The sequence below is a fragment of the Triturus cristatus genome, chromosome 3_1 (assembly GCF_964204655.1).
Source record: "Triturus cristatus chromosome 3_1, aTriCri1.1, whole genome shotgun sequence".
NCBI lineage: Eukaryota > Metazoa > Chordata > Amphibia > Caudata > Salamandridae > Triturus > Triturus cristatus.
The window spans coordinates 735,344,530-735,366,462 of NC_140583.1; the positions used below are offsets into that span (position 1 = coordinate 735,344,530).

The window sequence follows — 21,933 nt, forward strand, 5'->3', positions numbered from 1 at the left end:
CTTTTTAATGAGCACACCGGTGCAGAGGTCACCCTTCTCTGCCAACGGGTCCGTAGACCAACACAATAGAGATTGGCACTGAAGCTGGAATTCAAATAAGTTTATTAATCACTCATGAGTGGGACTACATCCACACAGCACTCTCAAGTGCTGCCTGAGGTAGTACATGGAATACACATACCATGGGACTTATATACAAAGTTTGTTGCAGAGTAAGCATGTAGTTACAAATAGAAGGTGCAGGCCTACACAGGAATAGTTACAGCCAGACATGGGCAGATGGGTAATCACTTAGTCAGCAAAGTGGGAGGGAGAACAGAACTGCTTACAGTTGCAAAACACAGTTGACAGTTATATCTTTAGCCAGGTGCATTCTAGCAGCTACAGGCCTTTTCTCAGCACGTACATTGCTTTGGCTCAGTACAGAAGGAGTTAACTAAAGCTGATGACACACGCAGAATAGAAAGGCAAGCAACAGTGAAGACAGAAGAATTACATAGCTAACAAAATGGATGCCACAAACAAGATGGCTTCAGCTTATGCTAATGGAAATAATTTCCGATTTCCACAAAGTCAGGCGATGCACTGCATGCATGCGCAAAGAGTCGGCAAACAACTTAATAAGACGTCTCCCCGTGCCCATGGTGTGGATGTATTGGACGGTGTGATGTGTTGCCAGTTCCTGGGATATTTCGTCCCACCGCGCCCTCAGCTCGCAATCAAAGAGGCATGGAGCAGGAACTGCCCCTGTGGAAGTCCGTAGTCTGACACGAGTTCTACGAATAGCGTCAGCGTAATTCAGTTAGTGTTTTAGCGATATCGTATTGGATCGCCCTCATGTCACTAAGAGAAAGTAGTTGGTCATCCGCATAGAGCGACACTGAATGCATTCCGCCACCGAGTGGTATCTCCCACGTTACACCTCCACATCTGAGAGCCGCCTCTAATGGTTCCATGGCTAAGGAGAACAGGAGCGGGGACATGGGGCAGCCTTGCCTAGTACCGCATTCAATAGACACTGGGCTGCACAATTAGGGGCCTGTTTTCACTATTGCCTTGGGTAGAGTGTATAAAAGCTTTATCAGGTGAAGATAACAATCACCTATGCCGAATTTAGAGAGGACAACAAATAAACAATCTTATTCTAAAGTATCAATTGCTTTCTCCAAATTGAGAAGCATGCCCCCGAGTGCGGCCATTGCTTTGGTGAGTACCTGTACACTCAAAAGAAAGTGGCGCAGATTTAGAGACGTACTACGGGATGGGTCAAACCCATTTTGGTTAGTGTGGACAATGGGGCCAGAGGGGCCAAGCGCTCTGCCAGAATTTTGGCCAGGATTTTATAGTTGGTGTTACAAAGCGCTAGGGGGTGATATGAACCCAATAGCTCCGGGTCCTTGTCTGGTTTTGTCAAGAAGACTTGGGGGGACTCCTGTAGTGACAGTGGTAATCTAGACGTCTCCTGGGAAGCCTCGTAGAGGGCTAATAAGTGGGGGGCCACGTCTACGACATAAGCTTTGTAATATTCAGCCAGCAGACCATCTGAGCCAGGAGCTTTCCCGGTGGCCAACGCTCTAATGGCCTCCTGCACTTCAAAAAGAGTGATTGGCTCATCTAGCTTGGCCCATTGCTGCGATGTGATAGTGGGTTGAGGGAGGGGGAGAGAAACTCCTCCAGATTGCGTGGGTCCGCAACAGCGAGGGAGCCATACAATGCTGTGTATTGCTCAACAAACTCAGCATGGATTTCCTTTTATGTGTGAAATAGTTTGCCAAGTCTTGAGTGCAGCGCACAAATTGGCCGGTGCAGTTGTTCTTGTCTGATTAGCCATGCCAACAAGCTTGGTCCGCAGAGGAGTGAGTGCAGGCAGAGTGGGCGGCGTAGTTTAGGCACCAAAGCATTTCCAGCAGTTCTTGAGCAGCTGTGGGGTCAGACATCGCAGTGGATTTCAGACGAAGGAGCGAACGTTCAATTTGCGTCACTTCCTTGTCCACCTGCTAGCAGATGCCCCAGCTGCGGCTCAAACAATACCTCCCATTCCAACCCCGCATCCGTGCCTGAACCTGTATTTATGTGAAAGAAGGTACGTATGGCGTCCCCCAGGTCCGCGCTGTAGGGTGGATCTTCCATTGCCGCCGGTTGGAGGCGCCATAAGCGTGTGGTCTGGACAGCCCCCAGTCACTAGAGCTGATGTAGGTGATGATTGTGGTCTGAATGCATGCGTGCCAGGTAATCCATGTGGTGACATCCAGGAAGCAACGCCGCTGAGCCTACGAAGCTGTTGATGCGGACGTGTCAGTTGTGTGGTGGGGAGTAAAAGGAGTAGATTGTAGACTTGGGGTGCTGTACGCGTCAGTTGTCTGTTAGGTGCCAGTGGTTGCGCCAGCCCCTAGTGACTGAGTGTTAGACATTGCTGTCATGCGAGAGAGAGGAGGGAAGGACCTGTCAAGGGCAGTGTCGAGTACTGCAATAAAATCCCCTCCTATGAGCCAGGGAGGTAACTATAATGCGCCAGAACACCCGATAGGGAATGCCAGTATGCTGCATGCTCGGTGTTAGGAGCGTATATCGCCCTTGTGATCATATGGCTCCCATCTAAGAGGCCACGCACAAAAACGTATCACCCGCCCGTGTCCGTCAGCAATTCCTCAACATGGAGTGGGATATCTGGCCTCACCCATATCAGCACTCCTCTGGCATGTGATGACTATCCTGTGGCTTTCACCTTTCCGCGCCATCTGTGAGGTGCGTATCCTGTAGCAACGTTATATGATGTTTAAGGTAGGCGTATGTGTCATAATGACTCAAGGGAGTATGCATCCCCCTCAGGGTCCAAGAGACTATATTAATGGGCAACATGGTTCACGGGGGTGAGCATGGGTGCATGCGTGGCCAGCATCTGTGAAGGGCTGAGATGGTGGGCAGGGGGAGCACGCAGGGAACTGCTTCAACTGAAATTTGCATCACTTGGGCGTAGGTAATGTTGTACTGCAAGTCTTAGAATGGGTGTTGCGAAGAAAAAGAGAGGGGTGGAAGAGGAGAATAAAGGGGAAAATGGGGAAGCAAAACACGGGTTGAGTGCATTAGAGCAGAGGGACAACCTGTATCACCACAACAAACGGCTGGGGCTGAGGCTGGAAGGGCCATGTGGCCTCCATGTTCTATTGTACTGTGCTAACGAAATTGCATGCTGGTGTGAAAGTGGAGCTGACAAGTGTTTTCTGGATACATACATACAAAGTGCCACAGCAAGTGGCAGGCTAGGTCTAGCAGGACAAGTCGTGGTAAGGCGAAAGTGGTAATCTGCACGCTGAGGTGAGGTCTGCCGTTTGTGTCTTGCTCCGCCTTTCAGATATTACAGAATCTCCCACACGGTGGCTCAAACACGGCGAAGCAAAACAGAAAACACAACACCTAGAAAGGGTTTTTCTTTACATAATGCAAAGACTCCCTTTTTAGAATAAGGCTTGGGGTTTTATTTATGCAATGCTCTCTAACAGAAAGGCTTTCCAAGTTGTCAAATGAACCACATTCAAATGAATAGAGAGATATATATTTATATGCAAGCAATAATAACACACTTGGTAAATGCAACAGTTAAATGTATGAATAATAATATGAAATACCAGCAGCAAATAATATGAGATAAAACTCAAGCAAATATACTGGACGTCCTGCAAGAGATCAGAAAGATATATATGTACACTAAATACATCAAATGATTACTTGGATGTGCACCACGACTCACTCACACATCACAAAGAAAACACCTCAAATGACCACAGCCACTGGAACCATGCATCACAATGGCACTAGTCAGAAACAAATCACCTCACCCGATCGTTCACTCGACATCAGTGCTTAATTTGTAAAAAAAAAAGAGGTGCCGGGGCCGAAAATGTTGCCAAGGAGGCCACAGCCCACTTCACTGTTAGCCATGTTCTGCTCTCTCTCCCCTCGATCTTGGCTCTTTACTATCACGCTTCTAGCAGTGATTAGCTGTGTCTCCGTTTTATAATTTCTCTGCTTTTTTCTACTGTCCTGTCCTCTACATCCTTTCATTCTATCTTTTCTCTTCTTCTTGCTCTCTTCATCACATCATGTCTGCTTTCTCTTTGTCTCTGATTTGCTCTCCTCCTTTTCTTCTACTTCGCTCTGTTTTATCTCTCTCCTCACTTGTTGTTTCTTTCTCCTCTTTACACTTGCTCTCTCTCATCTAGAACACTGCTGCTGGCACCCCTGTCTCCAGCCTGTACATTCCCCTGCTATTGTGAACTCCACGTTTTCTTGTTGTCATTCCTAAAGAACAGGAAGATGACATGGATTTGACTTTCCTACCTATACCGAATGCAAGAACAATGTGTATCAAATGAAAATGCTTTTTTTCGCGTATGTGTGCGGTACGACTGGGTTTATTGCGGAACAGGTGGCTGCCAAGCACAGCAAGTCATGTCACTGCTAGTGCTGCCTCTAATTAGTAGGACCAGGGATGACGAGGACATTGTTATCCACTGCTCAGATTGCTGTGACCCTGCCTGCTACTGTGCTACAGCACAAGCATTGCCCCCGGCCCTAATGCTGCCAATGCCAGTGAGTATGGCTGTGGCTCCTAGGACTCTTGCACACTCAGCAATTAGCATGTTGGGAGTCAGCAGCACCGATACTACAGGTGACTCTATGGCGTTGTGGTGGGCCGCATCGAGCATGGTGAAGATTTAGCAGCAATGCAGGGCTTCAGCCAGTTTTACAGTCCTTTAGGGGCTGGCTTCTGGAAGCTCTGCTCTAACCTCTTCTGGCACTACAGCTTGCTACGCTCTTGTCTGTGTAGTCCCTATAAGTGGTAGTGGCCTGTCCATTCATGTAATCTAAAGCATCGGTAGCCCCTGTGCCCAGCCCAAGTCTGTGTGAAGTGCCACAGATCCAGAGACACACCCCAGTACAGGGGCAGCGCGATCCTGCCTGGATTTGCATGGCTACGGGTCGAGCCTGTATGTTTCAATAAATTAGCGTTTTAATGGCCTGCAGTCATCAGTCTTCGACCTGTAGTTCAAGCCCATTAGTCCCTTTGGGTCCCAAAAAATGTTCATCCTATGTCAGTGAGTGAGCTTGTGAATCACGCTTTAAGCCCGGTGCGTTTCAGTTCACTTCCTAATCCGTTAAACAGCGCTGCTTTCAATCAGGAATGAAAAGAAACGCGAGGCGCAGGCCTCTTCCGGGCCCCAGGTTATGCTACTCTGCCTGCGCAGCAAGATGAAAGTCCACACTTACTTTTATTTATTCTTCCTCATGATGAGCCCTCACTCTCAAGTTCCAAATGCGCTCTCGCAGATTCTTTGCCTCAACTCCGTCATGAGTCAGCCCCCAGCTACAATTATCCAATGGAAGGCTTAGGCTCAGGCAGTGGCGGGGTGCAGCAGACTCGGGGAATAAAAAGAAAGCTATTGTTTGAAGATGACTTCTTCGATACGTGACTGCCAGGCGTGATGACATCATCACTAACGTAGGTATACGTGATCATGCCTGCCTGGAGAGGCATATGCCGGCCTGCCTATGAATACATACCAGCCTGCCACCATGCAAGGTATGTTATTTTTTTAAATTTATTAATTGACCAATTTATATTGAAACCACCATCTGCAGGGTCAGAAATTGTAGCCCCTGCCCTGTCAAATAAGTGCCGGTGCTGAGCATTGGAAAGCACCGGCTCCAATTAAGCACTACTCGACATCCTTGCCAACTCAAGCTGGGGGGCCCGTTCACAGCTGGGTGTGGCCTCTCGACCGGGACTCAGGTTCAGTCCATCTTACGGCAGTATGTCTACTCCGTAAGTGAGCTCCCACCCTGGCTGTCAACAACTCTCAGCTTTATAGTCTTAAGAACACACTAGAAGGTTCGAGAGTCTTCCCCTCTGCGCCAAGGAAACTTACTGGAACTGGCCAGATTACAGGCAAACATTACACGGCAGGAAGGAGTTCTCACGTTCCCTCTACATTCTCACATGTTCCAGCCTTTATCTTGACAAAGTTTACGAAAGCCTTCCAGGGTACATTAAACAATCTCTCACGTGATTAACCCAAACAACTTGCCAGCCTGTTTGTGCATGCAGAAAAGCTCAAGCAAGGCAGAGTCAGAATTCATAATGACATGAGGCCATGTCAAAGCCAATAGTAAAAAGTTAATAATACTTGCCAATGTACAACTCAATGCACATTTGTGCACCACTGCTTATAGCATCATATACTTCATCTCTCAATTTACAACACAGTGCACATTTGTGCACCACTGCTCATAACACTGCACTTTGAGACCGAAAAGTACATTCCACACCTCTCTCTATCATGCTTTTAAATGCACATCCCACACGTCTGTTCTTGGCAAGCTATTCTAATGTGACAGCTCCCACTTCAAAACTACAAGAAGAGAAACAAGGCATATGCAGGACGTCGTACATTCAGGCTAGGATAAAATAACACACCAAAGTCAATTAAAAGGATAGTAGTCAAAGGTCATCACGTGGTGTCAGACCACAAGAGTACCTCTACCACTAGAGTTCGAGGCGTGACCTCCGGGGGCAGCCCCATTTTCTCTCTGGTAGGCCAAACTGCCAGGGACCTGTCATCACTGGGAAAGGGGTCAGGAGAACTAACCAGTTGTCGGTCAGATTCGTGAGTGCCCAGCGTGGCCACCGCCTGAAGGGCCTCCCTGCGCTCTTGGATCACTTGACCAGATTTGGGGCTGCTCGAGGCTGGGAGGGCCGTGTGGAACCAGGATGTTGGCGTTTTCTCCCACGGGTTCTTGTGCCGGGCATGTGGGCTGCGTGTTTTCCCCGTGCCTTGGGGATGCTCCAGGACGGGCAGTGGATTCCACCCATGTCCAGACATCTTCTGCTCTATTGAAAAAATGTGTGGTGCCGTCGGCAGTGATTCGGAGTCGGGCTGGGAAAAGGAGAGAGTACGGGATATCCAGCTCGCGCAGTGGCCCTTTTACTTCTAGGAAGGACCCTCTTTTCCCTTGCACTTCCATGACGTAGTCAGGGAAGAAAAGGACAGCAGCGATGTCAACCTGCACACCTGCCAGCCTGCACATCTCACGTAGCACTGCATCACGGTCCTTGTAGTTGAGAAAGTGAAAGAGGAAGGGTCTAGGCCTTAACCCGAGTGGTGGGCACCACGCTGGGACACGGTGTGCCCTTTCAACTGCAAAAAAGGGGGAGAACAAACCCAGCGGAAACAGGGTGCGCAGCCATTTCTCTGTGAATCCCAGTGGATTGGAGGTCTATGCACCTTCAGGAAGGCCAATGACTTGCACATTAATTCTACGGGAGCTCCTCTCCGCATCTTCAGCTTGGCATTCTAGGAGGTTGACCCATCTGGACAGGTCACACACCATGGCGGTTACGTCTGCAACAGTATGTCTGTCCTCTGCAAGTGCGAGCTCCATGTCTCGTACTTTGTCCGCGAGCTTGCTACGATCATCGTGTAGCATAATGAGGCCGCAGTGATTTTATCAATGCGGTATTCGAGTGAGATGCGGGTCTAGGTTAAGGAGTGCCCAGCCTGTCTACAGCTTTGAACATAGAGTCCAGTTTTGTGTCCAATACCTGGGAGGGCACTGCATCTGTTGCGCGTTTCCCCGCTCCGGGTGCGTGGTCAGAACGTCTGGTTGTGAGGGGGTTGCGGTCGCTCCACCACATTGCCTGCCCATCATTTAACCATGCGTTGCGATGCTGAGCGTGGAGAACAGCGGGTGCGGTTGGTGACCAGATGGGACCAGGCCTGGTGCGGCCCACAGGGCTGTAGTGAAGTCACAGCAAGAATGGCACTCCCCAAGAAGGTGTGCGCTAACAGCTGCATTCACCGTGTTGTGTCCCACATCAAAGTGCTTACTTGCAGTTCAACACTGCTGCTGTTGCCGTCTGTCCGTGGGCCCTGGCCCGCACTCGTCAGCGCACCGGAGAGAGGAAGTGGGGATCGAGGCAAGAGGTGGGTGCACAATGGGGGGGGGGATTGCCCACAGCAAGATGTTTCTGCCAGTTCGCCTGAGCATGACGTGACGGAGCCCGAGTGAGCGCAGGACACAGAGGCCAAACTCAACCACAAAGGTAGGCCTGGGCCCGATAAGACCCCCGGACCTAGCAATGCACACCCTTCCCCCTTCACTTGCTAGAGTCACCGTGTGGGATAAAATGTTTGGGGTGGGCTGCTGGAAGATATCAGGCGGAGGGGAGACCATAGAGGAGAGGTGTATAGCCTTTTCGGTGTTCTCATCACAGGCCAGGCACACAGAAGACACGCCCGTGGGATTCCTGGTGAGCGAGGGCTTGGGTATGGGCCCGATACGTCCCCCTGACCCGGCAAAGTGTCCTCGCGCCCGGGCGGCCGAGCGTGGGAGGGATGGCCCACTGGCCCGGATGGGCGCAGGACTTAGCAAGCAGGCACAGCAACAAATGTTGGCCTGGGCCCGATATGGCCGCTGGACCCAGCATTCCCTATCCACACTTGACAGGTCGTGGAATGAACGTGGAGCTCTGGACGGGCGACTAAGTGATGCTGGGGGGGTTTTACAGGAGAAGAGAGGAAGACTCTGCAGGACATGCCGCGCGGGTCTGGCACGCACAAGGCGTTCCAGTGGGGCTCTTGGTAAGTGTGGGCTAAGCCCAAAACAGCAGCCTTTTTCAGTCCCACAAGTGCTCCTCCAGGTCGCGGAGCGCGAGAGGGCCAGCTCACTGTTTGATGCGATGCAGCACGTAGTTGCGCGTTGAGACTCCGCACCTCATGCGGGCGTCCAGTGACCTGTGGTGCCCGCCTTGGGTGGCGCCACCACCGCAGCGGCACTCAGGTTCCGGTGCGATGCAGGACTTCACTACAGCGTAGCACTGGTGCAGTCTGTGGAGGGCCAACAGCTTCCATCTGCGGACAATACAGGGCCACGTAGAGAGCCTGGCTTCTAGGGTAGTGTACTGCAAGCTCCTCGAGTGAGGCCCGCCTCCAGGGGCACCTCTTTGCAAGCTTGGCGATTCAGCAAAGCCGCTGGAGGGTTGGGCCCAAGCCACTGATGCGGGAGGTCGCTGGCCCCCCCTGCTCGCTAGTGCACCCATTTGATTTATTGGCATCTCCAGGTGATCCGCATCGCCTGCTGTACCATAGATCTCAGCTGAAGGACGAGTTGGCAGAGTGAGCATATCAGTGTGATCTGCTTGAGGGAGCTGGAGCGCAGAGCCCTCTCAAGACGCTTCCACCATGTTAGCCAGTTGGCCACGCCCCACAGCATTAATATATTCATAACTGTATTTAACACATTTTGCAGGAAGTTTAGGACTCTCCTTCAAGGAATTCTGTTTGAACAAATAGTAAATGTTGTATATTAGTACACATTTAATGTGTGTACCTACTCTCACATGACATTTATTTTTATAATTATAGTTTTGCCAACAGTTAGTGACATATGATGCACTTGTAAAACACCTGAGGTAAATTGCATTCGCCTCAACCCATTAGCCCTTCAAAATATGTTTAGAAGATATTTGGGTTTCTCCATCTTCCCACCACCCTGGGTGTTTCAAAAAAGTGTTGCAAGTAGTGCAGTTTAAGCACATTTCTATAGTTATTGTTCTACTGAATGAAAGGAATGATTGAAAATAATATGTAAAGTGCACTTTTACCCACCCTATTCAAACAGCCTGGTGCTGAGCAGTAACTGAAGGAGACTTGGAGACTGCACTAATGTGGAAAAGGCAAGTTTTTGTATTAAAAAAAACAACTTTTCCTGAAGAACAGAATACTGGATTATCTGGAGTCTCTGGAGCTTGGGGAGCCAGAGCCAGAGAGTTCCAGTGCTTTGATGCCAGAAAGGAGAAGCATCAGGGTCCAATAGGTACTTACACTATTAAAGGAGAGAGGAGCACTCCGTTCTATTTCCTACTCATTAAGTTTTTGTAAAGAACTTAAATTTGGCGTGCTACAGGGGCTGACATGCTGCCTAGTCATGCCATAAAAAAACACAACATAACTCAAGTCTACAAACGTGACCTCTGTGCACAGTAGCCTGAAGGCTGTTGCTATGATCACACTTAAACCAAATGCTTACAATGATTCAAATACTCATCACAGATAAACATCTTAGAGAAACTTCTTTCTTTGTTTCATTAAATCCGCAAGGTTATTCCTTTAAATGCCCACGCAATGCATTTCGGGCCCCGCTGGCCCTTCTTCAGGGGATGATTTCTGTGAACAATACAAACAATATCCTCTATTGGGACCTGACGAAAACATTGTTACAGAGAGAAATATATTGGATAAGGAAACTAGAAACCCAGGATCCCAAAGTGATTAACGACAAAGTAGATCTAGGTTGTTTTCTGTAATACCTCACCATGTAGGTGCTTTCACTAAATGTTTTCACTAAAGACAGTACATGTGTATTTGGTTGCATTAAGTCATCATAGGAATTTGTATTATATTTCCATGTTACACTGTTAGCACGATGGTATGAATTTCATTTTTTATCTATCCGTTTTCTTTCTCATTTTCTCTGTTTTATCTCTTCTGCACTGTTGCGTTTTTGTCACATGGTGGCGTTTTAGTTCTCTGTTGTATCGGAGTTTTTTTCTGCAGAGTGCGTTTTTTCAGCATAGGTTTTTGATCAAGGGAACCGGGCCTTTGCAAAGCGTATTATCAGCGTTTTGGTGCATTCTCGTTCCGATCTAGCACCTAGGTTTGTAGTTGATTCATCAAGGAGTGAGTTTACAAGGCATCATTTGGTCACCCACCCTGTTTCAAGTTGGCACCTATAGTATTGCATTGTAGGCGCGATGAGTCCGTTTTCCATTGCACCTATTTAACGTCACACGCCAAGGTAGCGGTATGCGTTTTTCTGTTGAGAGAGCTATGGGGCCAGCGAGCCGTTGCATTTTGGATATAAGGCTGTTCCTGATTTAAAGAGGTAAGATGCTTTCATTTCAGTAATATTTTTGTTGGAAATACGTTGGTTTATTGGCCAGGCAGTAATATGATTTTTCAATGTGATTACAGGTGCCGGACTTTAAGAGACTTTGAACGGTTGTTGATCGGTTTGTACTCAAAGAGGTTGGTTCATTCTCTCTGGCGTTTATATTGTGTGGCACGAGCATGATTTCATGGTTTTTACTTTTGGTCCATATTTCTTGCAGGACTCACAATTGCATTGACTACTCATGAATACGATCTCCAGTGAGTTTTTTGGTTTTTGGGCACAGCACGGTTGGGACTTTTGATATTTGACTCGATTGGGTGTTGGTTTCTTTCTTTGCTTCTACACAGTTTTCTATACCTGATAACTTCAGATTTACTGTTCGTTTTCTCCTTCTCTTTCTTTCCATAAGCATGATAATGTAGCAGTACAGTCATGAAAGATAATGTAGCAGTACAGTCATGGAAATTGTTCTCTATATGCATTATTTTCCATTAAGTATTCATTTTTCACAAAGTAGAAGTTTCAAAATGCCTGTATATTTGAACATCTGCTTCCCTGTATATTGTATTGTATTACAAGAGGATATTGTTTGTATTGTTCACAGAAATCATCCCCTGAAGAAGGGCCAGTGGGGCCCGAAATGCATTGGGCGGGCATTTAAAGGAATAACCTTGCGGATTTAATGAAACAAAGAAAGAAGTTTTTCTAAGATGTTTATTTGTGATTGCAACAGATTACATTTTTCTGTGTATTAAGAACACATGTTCATGTTCTACGTTGTTCTAATTTAATGGTGTTTTAGAGATCAGATTCTATGTTGAGTAGTTGAATCATTGTAAGCATTTGGTTTAAGTGTGATCATAGCAACAGCCTTCAGGCTACTGTGCACAGAGGTCAAGTTTGTAGACTTGAGTTATGTCCAATAGGTACTTGCCTAATATTAGGAAGATGTGGGCAGTTGGCTACTGTAAAGCATAGGATTTTTAAAAGAATATAAACAGTGATACAATGGTGAAGACGCAGAGAACCTATTTTGTGGAGAGCGCAAAGATCTAGGCACAACTCTTTGAAGTTATATTGTTTCAGGTTCAAAAGGCAATAGACAGTAGAACAGTGAGAAGAGATGGTGAAGCAAGGGGACAGTCCTCAGATGAGGCGTGCAGGAGGGTTTTGAATGATTTGAAAGCAGGAAGCCCAAGATAGACTTCCATTATCGAGTTGTGAGAAAATAACTGAATTTACAGCAGCCCTATTATTGCGAAAAAAGGTCAAAAGGGATGATTTTGCATAGCTTGAGGATGCTGTTAATGAAAGTAGAAAATGTGCCTGATCTTTTGAAAGAATGAGAAAAAGTAGTTGAAAATTAATCCAGGTATTTTTGCAGAGTCAACTCGAATAGGGCGATGGGTCCATCTCCACCACCACCATAGTGAAGACCATATCTATTCAGTGAAGGTTCCCTAAAGATGAGTCTCTCTGTGTTGTCCTATTGAGCTTTGATTTGACTTGATCCAGAAGGCAACTGCGAAAAAGCAAGTTCATAATTTCTCTTGGGCAGATCCCAGATCATTGCTCAAGAAAATTATCCTTAGGATATCATTTGCATAGGACATCACAGAGAAACCAAAGGTATGTAGAAATAAAACTAACATAATAAGATAAAGAGTAAACAGTGTTGGGCTGAGAGAAAAGCCCCAAGGGATTCTGCAAGTGAGAGGTATCGAGCAAAACTAAAATAGGGGGGATGTGGACTGTTTATGCCCTCTCAGATAGAAAAAAGGAAAGCCACGCCAGGGCAGTACCTCCAATGCTACATTGCTCCAAATAATTGATATTTTAATAAACATTTTTATAAAGTTTCTAAAAAATCATGTCATTACAGTGCATATGAATATCACCTTAAAGCACATACATTGTTATTTAAAAATGTACTCTTTATGTACCATTGCCTATCCTTTTATAAGTGCAGACAATAGATGTATACCTCAATAAACAATTCAAACAAACTATGTTGGTGGTCAGCTTGAACCTGTTTTTAGTAAGTGATCACAACTATGCAATACCATAGGATACTGATTTAGACCCTGAGTAAACTGCTTCTCTCACTGGTGGTAAATCTATTAAACTCAACATTGTGCCTGCTCTTCCGGTGAGATCTGTGTGTCCATCCCTTGATTATCTTCTGCCTCTTATACAGTCTATATTTAATTGTTAACCACACACCAGTAAAGTGTTTTATGCAGATGGGAGGGCCTGCTACTCAAGGTGGCCTATAATCAGAAAGCCTTTCAGTTTCCAACATTATAGCTTCCCCCAATCTGTTCCATGTATGTGTACAACTAAGATTCTCACTGTTGTACATTCTGCCTCCACCCATTTCTATTTCTTCCTCAAACTGTTTTTTTTGTTAAGTGCTGTTGTTGCTCTTCATGACATAGCTACACAACATGTTGATACCACAATGGTCAAATCTGCACACCAGCTCATTCTTCCTTCTTTTGGCTCTGGGCTTCAAGACCATCATGCTCACTGTCTGAGAACAATATATTCTTTGACTTACTACTTTTGCTATTGTTTTAGTCATATGTTTCCAGTAGTCTAATAGATTTGAGCACTCCTAAAGACAGATTATGATCAAATCTGTCTTTAGATCCTCGCATCTGGTAGATTATTCTTTAATCTCCATATCTTTCTGAGCTTCCTTCGGGTGAGAGAGTTTTGATGAAGAAAATTAAATTGTATTAATTTGAGCAGGGCAATGATGCCACTGCTGGTAAGTGTACAACATCTAGGAGGGCTGTCATTGAGTATACCAATCTCTTAGAGTTCAAAGAAGTTTACCTGCCCAAAATGAAACCATTTTGATCATGAAAAGAGACAGAGAGCAAGGGCAAACATCTATTTCCTAGCAGCTTCCCCAGGATTTTATAGTGTACAGTCATCATGGAGAGTGGTCGCTTCAAAGTCTTATCAAAACGATACCAGCGAGATTGCACAATAACTACTAAAATCTCTGTCATTTGTGGAAGCAGGAGTAAAGTTCAAGCCTATAGACATCCAAGAGCTGAGGAGTCAGCAGTCTTGTACGTTGAGTAAAATTTGTTTGTCAGGCCATCTGACCCAGGGGTTCTGACCCTTAATTATCACTTCTATAACTTGAGTAGTTTCAGACAGGGGTGCCTCCAGATCAAGTCTTTGATTTTCTGATGAAAGGGGAGAGCCTGACATCCTTAGAACTTCAGTAAATGCACCCTATATCTCACATGGTAGCACATCCAAGGAGGTCTAATAATTAACAAAAGTGTAATTGATGTTGATCTGTGCATAGTACCCACTCCGGGTTATTGGCCTCACAGCATCACCACTGGAATTTGGAGCCCCTCTGATGTCAGGAGGCTTGCTAACAACCTGCCTGATTTATCACCCTCTCAGAGTTGCTTGGCTGTAAATTCCTTGAAAGCAAATCAGGTTCAAACTACGTTTGATCATCGTGTACCTTTCCCTGCATGCTAGTAATCTACCATTGCTCTTAATGCCAACCCCAGAATCCCTCAGAGGAGTGTGCATGACAATCTCCCTCTTGCATACTTCCCTCTCTAGCAGCATTGGTGTCCTGATACACACTTCCCGAATCAGTAGCTTTAACACTTATGATTCAGTCAACACGTTCCCTGATGTACCTCCACTTTCCCTACAATAGTCCACATTGGCATCCCTCACAGCTTCCAAAAAAGCTGCATCTCACAGCGCTGCCACCTAAAGTTTCCAATGGGGAATGCTAACAGGCAATATACCCCAGCCCAGGTTAATTAAGAGAAGCCAGTGGGCCTTATTATTTTGTATGCGTCCTGAGTTTCAGCATTGAGTCCCATATTCAGGAAAGTTTCCGGGTTGTCTATGTTGCCACTAATCATCAATGTGCTGTCTCCTAAGCCACTGGTGACAGTCAAGCCCAACGATTCAAGGAGTGCCTCCACTGCTGCAGCAGCCCTCTCAGCTTGTGTAGAGTAGCGAACGGTCCGTCAACCTTTTGTGTTATTCTCCTTTGTTGAGGTCTAGATATCAGCCTGTTCTGGGATGACCAATAGATAGGGCTCCCAGAGTTTGTCAGAGCTTCAGCCAATTTCCATACTGCTGATGTATCAGTGAAGATGTGAGATTTCCCATTGTACAAAACTTTCAAGTCAGCTTGGAATGAAAACATGTATTTGAGGTATAATTCGGTGAGCTATTTCTTAACTTCCAGATATGCTCTCCTCTGTTGTTGCACCATTGGAGTGTAATCTGGAAAAATCAGTACTTGTGCATCATCGATTGTGTATGGACCATCCAGGCCAGTCTGGAGCTTTTGTGATGCCCTGACCTAAAGAGTCTGGCTGTCTAGAATGCCGAAACTGTATGACCCTGTGCAATTGCTTTTCTACACTGCGACTCCTTTTCCATGATCATTATATTTTAGGGTACATTTAAATAGTTGTTCAGGATGCAAACTGTGCAGCGACCTCTCTTGTATATTGTTTAATGTACAATAATGTTGCTCAATCTAGAACACTAAAGGCCTTATATAAGAGGCTCAAAAGACCTGCCTAGGCATGCTTGCCTATCACAACCTTTCAACTGGAAGCCAGGCTTTTGTCACAGCATGGGAATGGTCTGTTTCAGCATGACTATGGTTACAGTCAAGCCTTAACCCTGTAAACAAAATGCTGTGCATCATGCTGACAGTCATGCTGACAGTCTCGCTCATAGTGCATTGCATTGCCTCTTCAAGGAGCAGAACCTGAAGAAATTGCTCTGCCTGGCCATGTTTTGGCAGTGCTGGGGGTCATCTCAATAGCACACTGCAGGATTAGTCCACTTTGGCTGTAGTATAACAGTTTACAGAGTATAGACCTTGCTGGCGCTTTAGATGGCAGTAGTGATAATATGGTCCTGTGTCTGTTCAATTGAGAAGAATGTTGTCAGGCAATAGGTTGCAAGTATTGTACTTAGTAACCCTTCCACAAAATGTTCAGTGGGGCACCCAATCTGAATGTTGGTCCTCATAACTTTCCTTCTGCATCTTTTCCCCAGTATTCAAGGAATGAGATTGTCTTGACGTTCCTAAAGTGCTTCCTGAGCACTTAGATCTCCTTGTCAGTTTTGCTTCGGCTTCCAATACTAAAACTGTCAGTTTCTTCCGATCCGATTTAACACTACATCAAGCCCTAGACTAGTGTCCATCTTTGCTACCAGAGCTGCATGAGTGTGCTTTATAGTGAGCAATATAGGTTATATATGTCAGCAGTGTCCGCAGTTGTAATTCACCCGTTACCTCGAGGCCCTAATCTTCAACTGCCAGCTCTCCCCAGTCTCTTACCTTCTCTCAAGTGTTCTGCCAATCTTCTATTCATGTCTTCCCTTCCTTTTTCTTGCTATCCATTACTTTTTCTCATTGATTATTTCCCTCGTACACTCACCTTTCCCCCTGCTCCCTCCCTCACTTCAATAGCCTATTACTTTCGTTCAGTGGCTCTGCCCCCACTTTCATACATTTTTCCCTCCATGCTGCCAACTTCCCATAGGGTTGCCAGCTTGCCAGTCTGTTACCTAAATAGCAGATATTTTTAAGTAACGGCCAGAAAAAAAATAAACCTTGGAACTCAACGAAAGCTCATAGATACTCTTGTTTGAAATACAAGGTTCAAGCAGTTAATTCAAGTATATATCTAGGGCCACTGGAGTTATGCAACTCTATGGCTGTGGTGTTTTTTGCATAGTTGTATATTTGAAGCAATTGCCACATAATCTTTCCTCTGCCTCAATATCCAGATTTTAACAAAAAAATAGTTTTTAGCTTAAACGGTTAAAAAATTACTAAAAACTTAGTGCCGTGTTGCCACGCACTGGAAGGACCTTTCCAAATGGTGACTGGCCACCCTTCTGTTGCTTATTTCTGTATTTGCATTTTAAACTGGTATTAATGAGATGCAATCAATGCATAGACAGTGTTAACAAGTGTAAAACTGTCGAATTAATATACTAATGCTATAACAAAATGTGCCGCATAATGCCACATCATTTACTCAACCCTGCTGCATAATTTGGCTCTCCCCTGCTGCAGAATTCCAGTGGCCCGGCCTATATCACATCAAAGTTATATCCAAGCAACATACATATTTCCTAAATTATTACTAAAGCTAACAGAGTTTTACTCTTCGCTGTTCAACCTTTGTCTCTAAAAATTTCTGATGATCTGACTTGATGACTTCGCTACTCAGTTGTTCAATGCAATAATTGCTGGCTTTACATTCACTCTGCTCCAGATGAAGTCTTATTTTTGCCTATAATTCAGAGTGTGCACTGTGAACTCTTCAGGACTACTATACTTTCTGTAACACTCACTGTACCGTGTTCATTTTAAACCCTACAGTCATTTTAGTTTGGTGACTTTATAAAATATAATGAAATTGTCTGAGCAAAAAAGTTAACATAGTTGTGATTGAATTTTTTAAAGAAAAAGCTTACAGCAGATTTTTCCATAAGTTCCCCGTTTGTATCTGAAAAAGTGGCAAACCCATGTACATTCACCTCTCCCCTACATTCTCTGCAAAAGCCTGGTGTGATGTGGGTGTATTCCTTTTCATTTGAGGATGCCCTGTTATTCATTCCTGGACGGGGAGGGCTGGCTTTACTTTACACCTATAAACATTTTAACATTGCCAGTCTCGCCGCTGTTGTCATACAGATGCAGCGATTAAGCAATGAAAGGGCCATACAGGGGAGTCTGCTAAAAGAAAGACAGAGGTAAAAAAAAAAAAAAAGATAAATACAGAGGAAAACTGTGAATGCCAGGTCTTTAGGAAGGACCCTCGATTACTGCCTGGCACCCTCAGCCCAGCTCACGGCATCTGACGGGGTGAGGGGTGTTGATGCCCTTTCAGCCCCAATGGCCGTTGCGCGACTGTTTGGGGGGGCGGGGGGGGGGGGGGGGGTTCAGTGGAGGCCAGCGGCCTCAATCCCATAGCCTCCCTGCAGGCTGCAGCAGCAGGGCATGTGTATGGTCGCTGCAGTCTTTGACCGAAGCAGTGCAGTCTTGGGGGTGCCACCAGTGAGCGACCCTCATGTCCAGGATCTCACCCTCTTTGGGTCAATGTGGCTTCCACACTGCTTCTTCCCCTGAAGACACTGCCCTCCTCTGTGCCGTCAGTTCTCCGACCTCTGCCCACAACAGACTGTGGCCTCTCTCTGCCCTTTGTGACCTCAGCAGTTTTTGGAAGCAGTAACTGTAAAGTGGGTCCCAGGAGCACACGCAAGTCCCCCGCAGAGAAGACAGCAAATGAGGAGGTACAAATGGGACACAGTTTATTCCATGAGATATGCAGGTACAAGTCGGCATCCAAGTCCCAAATGAATCAGTTAACCCCTAACTGGTGGTGTCTTATGTCACTCACAAAGGCACACGTGCAGCACAGATTAAATGTCAGCGCTGCTCATACAAAGGCCGCCTAGCCGTTAGCTAATGGCATTTTATGATCACCGCTCGAGCGCGCCACAGCAGGTGTCACGCTCGCGCACATTAATATTCAGTAACCCCATCACAAGTAAACACCAAAAACGTGATTTGTGAGCACGAGCGCGACATCAGCATATAAGAAGTCGCTGCGCTAATGCACAAACTACACCCAACAGTGACCCCTTCTTTCTGATTGCTCTGCTCTCCTCCTTCCATATCTCAGACAAGCACTGAATCTGGTGTCCTCCTTCCTCACTGACTCTCTAATGCTGTGTCTTGGGGAGGGTGGAACTCTCTCCCACTGTTCTGCAGGGGTTTCTTGGGGCTCAGTGCTAAGTCTTCTCCTTTTCTCCATCTATAGTACCCCTTGGTTCCTTGATCTCTTGCCTTGTTGCGACTTTCTTGTCACCACTAAGTGGACAGACCCCAGCTCTCTTTCTCCATCTGGAATTCTTCAGTTCTTAGTCTCTCTATCCAGCTGCGTCCACTTCAGCTTCAGAAAGAACACGATCCACCACCACCAGCAACAGGTTGCACGCAGAAGCTGGAACAAGATCACAGCCGACCAGCTCGCCGCATCCCTGAGCCAGGTCCCCCCTGCCAGCTCAGCGAACCCCAGCCAGGCCGCCAACAACCTCACGAAGTGGATCAGCAACTGCGCAGACGACCTCGCCCCTCTGAGGACCCCGCCTAGCAGACCCGGCAGCAAGAAAGCACCATGGTTCACCGACGAACTCAAGAGCTCCAAAAAGAACTGCCGAGCCCTCGAGAGAGCCTGGCGCAGAGACCCAACACCAGACAACATGACCGCCCTCAAGCTCGCCAATCAAAAACACCACCAACTGATCCGCACCACCAAGAAAAACGCATTCACGGAACGACTGGACAACAACGCACACAACAGCAAGGAACTCTTCAACATCGTCAAAGAGCTCTCCAACCCCAACGCCGGAAACAACGACATCACCCCATCACAAGACCTCTGCAACTCCCTCGCCTCCTACTTCCACGACAAGATCGCAGACATACACAACAGCTTCATCACACAGCCAACGCACCCCACAACCGAACCTGCACCCCCCACCACCACCCTCTGCGCCTGGACCCCGATCAACACCGAAGAGACCCGACGCACGATGAACTCCATCCACTCCGGATCTCCAACCGACCCCTGCCCGCACCACGTCTTCAACAAGGCCGACGCTGTCATCGCACCCCACCTGCGGGACATCATCAACACCTCCTTCGACACCGCTTCCTTCCCGGAGAGCTGGAAGCACGCCGAACTCAGCGCTCTACTGAAGAAACCATCAGCGGACCCCACCCAACTCAAAAACTACCGCCCCATCTCACTCCTCCCGTTTCCGGCCAAAGTCATCGAGAAGACCGTCAACAAGCAGCTGGCCGCCTTCCTCGAGACGAATGGATCCCTCGACCGCTCGCAGTCTGGCTTCCGGGCCAACCACAGCACCGAGACCGCCCTCATTGCAGCTACTGATGACATCCGAGCCCTGCTCGACAACGGGGAAAGAGCGGCCCTCATCCTCCTGGACCTCTCCGCGGCATTCGACACTGTCTGCCACCGCACCCTAGCGCAGCGCCTCTACAATGTCGGAATCCATGAGAAGGCACTTGAATGGATCATCTCCTTCCTCGCCGGAAGGACACAAAGAGTCCGCCTCCCCCCGTTCAGATCAGAAGCCACCGAAGTAATCTGCGGCGTTCCTCAAGGCTCCTCACTCAGCCCCACCCTCTTCAATGTCTACATGAGCCCCCTTGCGGCCATCGCACGCCAACACAACCTCAACATCATCTCCTACGCCGACGACACCCAGCTGATCCTCTCCCTCACCAACGACCCCGCCACCGCCAGAGCCAACCTACACGAAGGGATGACAGACGTAGCCGAGTGGATGATGAACAGCCGCCTGAAGCTGAACTTGGACAAGACGGAGGTCCTCATCCTGGGCTCCACGCCCTCCGCCTGGGACGACTCATGGTGGCCCCCTGCCCTGGGCAGCGCACCCAAACCAACAGACCACGCACGCAACCTGGGCTTCATCCTGGACTCCTCCCTCTCCATGACCAGACAAGTCAACGCCGTCTCCTCGTCGTGCTTCAACATCCTGGGCATGCTACGTAAGATCTTCCGGTGGATCCCCACCGAGACCAGGAAGACAGTTACCCAGGCCCTAGTCACCAGCCGACTGGACTACGGCAACTCGCTCTACGCCGGAACCACTGCCAAACTCCAGAAGAGACTCCAGCGTATCCAGAACGCCTCAGCAAGACTCATCCTCAACATCCCCCGACACAGCCACATCTCCGGACACCTGAGAGACCTTCACTGGCTCCCGGTCAACAAGAGAATCACCTTCCGTCTCCTCACCCACGCACACAAAGCCCTACACGACCAAGGCCCAAGATACCTCAGCAGCCGCCTCAACTTCTACACTCCAACACGCCAGCTTCGATCGACCAGCCACGCCCTCGCCGCCGTCCCCCGCATCCGAAGAGCCACCACAGGAGGAAGGTCCTTCTCCTACCTGGCCGCCAAGACCTGGAACGCCCTCCCGACCCACCTCCGCCAGACCCAAGACCACCTCGCCTTCAGGAAGCAGCTCAAGACCTGGCTGTTCGAGCAGTAGCGGACCCCCCTCCCCAAGCGCCTTGAGACCCTCCAGGTGAGTAGTGCGCTATACAAATGCTTTGATTGATTGATTGATTGATTGAGCTCTCACCACTCCCTCCATCTTCATCCGCCAAAACACCACATTCTTTTCTTTACTGCTTCTCCACCTTGGATGTGGTCAGTGCTCAATTTGTAAAAAAAAAAAAAAGAGGTGCCGGTGCTGAAAATTTTGCCAAGGAGGCCACAGCCCACTTCACTGTTATCCATGTTCTGCTCTCTCTCCCCTCGATCTTGGCTCACTACTATCACTCTTCTAGCTGTAATTAGCTGTGTCTCCGTTTTATAATTTCTATGCTTTTTTTCTTCTGTCCTGTCCTCTACATCATTTCATTCTATCTTTTCTCTTCTTATTGCTCTCTTCTTCACATCATGTCTGCTTTCTCTTTGTCTTGGATTTGCTCTCCTCCTTTTCCTATACTTCGCTCTGTTTTATCGCTCTCCTCTCTTGTTTCTTTCTGCTCTCTCCCATCTCGAAAACTGCTGCTGGCACCCGTCTCCAGCCTGTACATTTCCCTGCTATTGTGAACTCCACATTTTCTTGTTGTCATTCCTAAAGAACAGGAAGATGACATGGATTTGACTTTCCTACCTATACCAAGTACAAGAACAAAATATGCACCAAATGAAAATGCTTTTTTTCGCGTATGTGTGCGGTACGACTGGGTTTATTGCGGAACAGTTGGCTGCCAAGCACAGCAGGTCATGTCACTGCTAGTGCTGCCTCTACTTAGTAGGTCCAGGGATGACGAGGACATCGGTATCCACTGCTCAGCTTGCTGTGACCCTGCCTGTTACT

The 21,933-nt window shown here is 47.4% G+C and overlaps 1 long non-coding RNA gene across 1 annotated transcript; it reads left to right on the top strand.

Moving 5' to 3' along the window:
* The first annotated feature begins 10,841 nt into the window (after positions 1-10,841).
* Positions 10,842-12,957, top strand: LOC146860891 (uncharacterized). Its single transcript, XR_014979221.1, has 4 exons — positions 10,842-10,941; positions 11,031-11,084; positions 11,168-11,207; positions 11,555-12,957. It is a non-coding gene; the product is annotated as an uncharacterized LOC146860891 (long non-coding RNA).
* The last annotated feature ends 8,976 nt before the right edge of the window (positions 12,958-21,933 follow it).